The sequence below is a fragment of the Dendrobates tinctorius genome, unplaced genomic scaffold, assembly GCF_039654945.1.
Source record: "Dendrobates tinctorius isolate UK_male_01 unplaced genomic scaffold, ASM3965494v1 ptg000048l, whole genome shotgun sequence".
NCBI lineage: Eukaryota > Metazoa > Chordata > Amphibia > Anura > Dendrobatidae > Dendrobates > Dendrobates tinctorius.
Window position 1 is genome coordinate 6,312,501 of NW_027361716.1, and position 5,000 is coordinate 6,317,500.

Here is a 5,000-nt window from a genome sequence, read left to right on the forward strand (position 1 = left end):
AGAAGACTGAACATAATCATTTCCAAGTAAAAAAGACTTGATGTTCATTTGATCAGGCTTTGGAGCGTCTATTAACCATCTCAAGTTTCCAAAAATGTCCAGCGGTTAACTGAAATTACCATATCAATCTTCAGCTGTTTTTCGCTTTGAACAGCTCCATACCTATAATACAAGTCAACGGTAAGGTTCGAAAGACCCTATAAAGGGTCCTGATTGACTTTTGTGTGCTACAAAAAAAGCCACAAAACACATTCAAAAGACGCCGAAAAGAATTTTTAGAAAAACACCACCAAAAATGTTTATAAGGCACTTTAGGAAATTCTGGAAAACACAAGAAAAGATGGCTTAGAGAAAAATCAAAAACACTTCCTGAAGCCATTTTGGCTTCAAATCCTTGTCAGATTCACCCACTTGGAAAGAGTGTTATGTGAATATTGACTCAAGTCACAGAGTATGAGATTGCTTGGTATGACATAGACAATTTTAATTTTTGCTAATCCTACTTGATTGACAGCTTTGACCATGGTATTCCATGAATCCTTGAACTCTTTTTTTGTCTTTTATTATGTGTATTTTAAATTGCTTGTTTCATCATAAACATTGGGCATCGTCGATCTGAGTGCAGATGGAAAAATCAAAATGCGTGCTCAGGTTCTACTGAGATTTCAACTCAGATAACTGGATTCAAAGTCCAGAGTGCTAACCATTACACCATGGAACCAACCATTACACATTCTTGGCTGCGGCTTGTTGTGCTGAATAAAGCATATGAAATTGTGAACGATGGCGAAAACAGGCTCCAAAGCTGCAGTGCAAATCTGCAATCATACACAATGGTAAATTGATATCTTATAACCTTTCATTCCACAAATTTACCAACATTTCCACGATATCACAGCTAGGACAGTTTGAAATGTTGATGAAAAGTGGCTAGTAAAAAGATTGCTGTATCTGTTACTTGGAAAAAGTGTGAAAAAAATAAATTGCAAAACTTATACTGTTAGAAAACTGTTCATCCAGTAGTTGATAAAGATTAGCATTGCATGGTAAAAGGCTTCATCTGAGAGATAATTTAAGGTTTGTGCAAATCAAAGTGCATGTCCCAGTCCATTAGCCAGGACAGCGGTCTGTGGCTGCTGGACAAGATCAAGAGAAAAACCTCTTACCTGATGGCACCCACGGTGCTTCTTTTGATTAGCGGCAAGTCGCACATGTAATGTTGCTCCAGAATAGATTATCTAAAGAACAGTCAAAGATAAAGTCAGTTTGGTCCTAGAAACTCGCTCCATCACATATCACTGTCATGGGGAATAGACTAGTAAACATGCAAATTGAACAACAAAGGTAAAAGGTCAAAAAGTTATTGAAACATAGACGTAGTCGGCAGGATTTGAACCTGCGCGGTGAGACCCCAATGGCTTTCTAGTCCATCGCCTTAACCACTCGGCCACGACTACTCAGACGTCAAGTTGTTATGAGTTTCACACACGTTTTCTAATAGCTCCATGATCAAGCTCAGTGATCAACCCTCTGGAAGACATCTCAGAAAAAGAAAAGAAAATACAAGGTCTCAGTAAAATGCAAAAATCTGATTTAAATTCATCATCCATGGGAACCATTCACAGTTTAAAGCTTTTCCCTCTTCATAATGTGGATTTGGAGTCAGTCAGCTCCAAAAACATCTTTAAAAATAATCCAAAAATGCTGAGAAGACTGAACATAATCATTTCCAAGTAAAAAAGACTTGATGTTCATTTGATCAGGCTTTGGAGCATCTATTAACCATCTCAAGTTTCCAAAAATGTCCAGCGGTTAACTGAAATTACCATATCAATCTTCAGCTGTTTTTCACTTTGAACAGCTCCATACCTATAATACAAGTCAACGGTAAGGTTCGAAAGACCCTATAAAGGGTCCTGATTGACTTTTGTGTGCTACAAAAAAAGCCACAAAACACATTCAAAAGACGCCGAAAAGAATTTTTAGAAAAACACCACCAAAAATGTTTATAAGGCACTTTAGGAAATTCTGGAAAACACAAGAAAAGATGGCTTAGAGAAAAATCAAAAACACTTCCTGAAGCCATTTTTGCTTCAAATCCTTGTCAGATTCACCCACTTGGAAAGAGTGTTATGTGAATAATGAAATTGCTTGGTATGACATTGACAATGAGTGACATAAACAATTTTAATTTTTGCTAATCCTACTTGATTGACAGCTTTGACCATGGTATTCCATGAATCCTTGAACTCTTTTTTTGTCTTTTATTATGTGGATTTTAAATTGCTTGTTTCATCATAAACATTGGGCATCGTCGATCTGAGTGCAGATGGAAAAATCGAAATGTGTGCCCAGGTTCCACTGAGATTTGAACTCAGATCACAGGATTCAAAGTCCAGAGTGCTAACCATTACACAGTCATGGCTGCGGCTTGTTGTGCAGAATAAAGCATATGAAATCGTGAACGATGGCGAAAACAGGCTCCAAAGCTGCAGTGCAAATCTGCAATCATACACAATGGTAAATTGATATCTTATAACCTTTCATTCCACAAATTTACCAACATTTCCACGAGTATCACAGCTAGGACAGTTTGAAATGTTGATGAAAAGTGGCTAGTAAAAAGATTGCTGTATCTGTTACTTGGAAAAAGTGTGAAAAAAATAAATTGCAAAACTTATACTATTAGAAAACTGTTCATCCAGTAGTTGATAAAGATTAGCATTGCATGGTAAAAGGCTTCATCTGAGAGATAATTTAAGGTTTGTGCAAATCAAAGTGCATGTCCCAGTCCATTAGCCAGGACAGCGGTCTGTGGCTGCTGGACAAGATCAAGAGAAAAACCTCTTACCTGATGGCACCCACGGTGCTTCTTTTGATTAGCGGCAAGTCGCACATGTAATGTTGCTCCAGAATAGATTATCTAAAGAACAGTCAAAGATAAAGTCAGTTTGGTCCTAGAAACTCGCTCCATCACAGATCACTGTCATGGGGAATAGACTAGTAAACATGCAAATTGAACAACAAAGATAAAAGGTCAAAAAGTTATTGAAACATAGACGTAGTCGGCAGAATTTGAACCTGCGCGGGGAGACCCCAATGGATTTCAGACCACTCGGCCACGACTGCTCAGACGTCAAGCTTTTATGAGTTTCACACATGTTTTCTAATAGCACCATGATCAAGCTCAGTGATCAACCCACTGGAAGACATCTCAGAAAATGAAAAGAAAATACAAGGTCTCAGTAAAATGCAAAATCTGATTTAAAGTCATCATCAATGGGAACCATTCACAGTTTAAAGCTTTTCCCTCTTCATAATGTGGATTTGGAGTCAGTCAGCTCCAAAAACATCCTTAAAAATAATCCAAAAATGCTGAGAAGACTGAACATAATCATTTCCAAGTAAAAAAGACTTGATGTTCATTTGATCAGGTTTTGGAGCGTCTATTAACCATCTCAAGTTTCCAAAAATGTCCAGCGGTTAACTGAAATTACCATATCAATCTTCAGCTGTTTTTCACTTTGAACAGCTCCATACCTATAATACAAGTCAAGGGTAAGGTTCGAAAGACCCTATAAAGGGTCCTGATTGACTTTTGTGTGCTACAAAAAAAGCCACAAAACACATTCAAATGACACCGAAAAGAATTTTTAGAAAAACACCACCAAAAATGTTTATAAGGCACTTTAGGAAATTCTGGAAAAAACAAGAAAAGATGGCTTAGAGAAAAATCAAAAACACTTCCTGAAGCCATTTTGGCTTCAAATCCTTGTCAGATTCACCCACTTGGAAAGAGTGTTATGTGAATATTGACTCAAGTCACAGAGTATGAGATTGCTTGGTATGACATAGACAATGAGTGACAGACAATTTTAATTTTTGCTAATCCTACTTGATTGACAGCTTTGACCATGGTATTCCATGAATCCTTGAACTCTTTTTTTGTCTTTTATTATGTGTATTTTAAATTGCTTGTTTTATCATAAACATTGGGCATCGTCGATCTGAGTGCAGATGGAAAAATCAAAATGTGTGCTCAGGTTCTATTGAGATTTCAACTCAGATCACTGGATTCAAAATACAGAGTGCTAACCATTACACCATGGAACCAACCATGACACATTCTTGGCTGCGGCTTGTTGTGCTGAATAAAGCATATGAAATCGTGAACGATGGCGAAAACAGGCTCCAAAGCTGCAGTGCAAATCTGCAATCATACACAATGGTAAATTGATATCTTATAACCTTTCATTCCACAAATTTACCAACATTTCCACGATATCACAGCTAGGACAGTTTGAAATGTTGATGAAAAGTGGCTAGTAAAAAGATTGCTGTATCTGTTACTTGGAAAAAGTGTGAAAAAAATAAATTGCAAAACTTATACTGTTAGAAAACTGTTCATCCAGTAGTTGATAAAGATTAGCATTGCATGGTAAAAGGCTTCATCTGAGAGATAATTTGAGGTATGTGCAAATCAAAGTGCATGTCCCAGTCCATTAGCCAGGACAGCGGTCTGTGGCTGCTGGACAAGATCAAGAGAAAAACCTCTTACCTGATGGCACCCACGGTGCTTCTTTTGATTAGCGGCAAGTCGCACATGTAATGTTGCTCCATAATAGATTATCTAATGAACAGTCAAAGATAAAGTCAGTTTGGTCCTAGAAACTCGCTCCATCACAGATCACTGTCATGGGGAATAGACTAGTAAACATGCAAATTGAACGACAAAGATAAAAGGTCAAAAACTTATTGAAACATAGACGTAGTCGGCAGGATTTGTACCTGCGCGGGGAGACCCCAATGGATTTCTAGTCCATCACCTTAACCACTCTGCCACGACTACTCGGACATCAAGCTGTTATGAGTTTCACACATGTTTTCTAATAGCACCATGATCAAGCTCAGTGATCAACCCTCTGGAAGACATCTCAGAAAATGAAAAGAAAATACAAGGTCTCAGTAAAATGCAAAAATCTGATTTAAAGTCATCATCA

At 37.6% G+C, this 5,000-nt stretch overlaps 1 non-coding gene across 1 annotated transcript; it reads right to left on the bottom strand.

The window, feature by feature from the left end:
- Nucleotides 1–1,375: 1,375 nt before the first annotated feature.
- TRNAS-AGA (transfer RNA serine (anticodon AGA)) lies at nt 1,376–1,457 on the bottom strand. The gene has a single exon. It is a non-coding gene; the product is annotated as a tRNA-Ser (tRNA).
- Between the last annotated feature and the right edge of the window lie 3,543 nt (nt 1,458–5,000).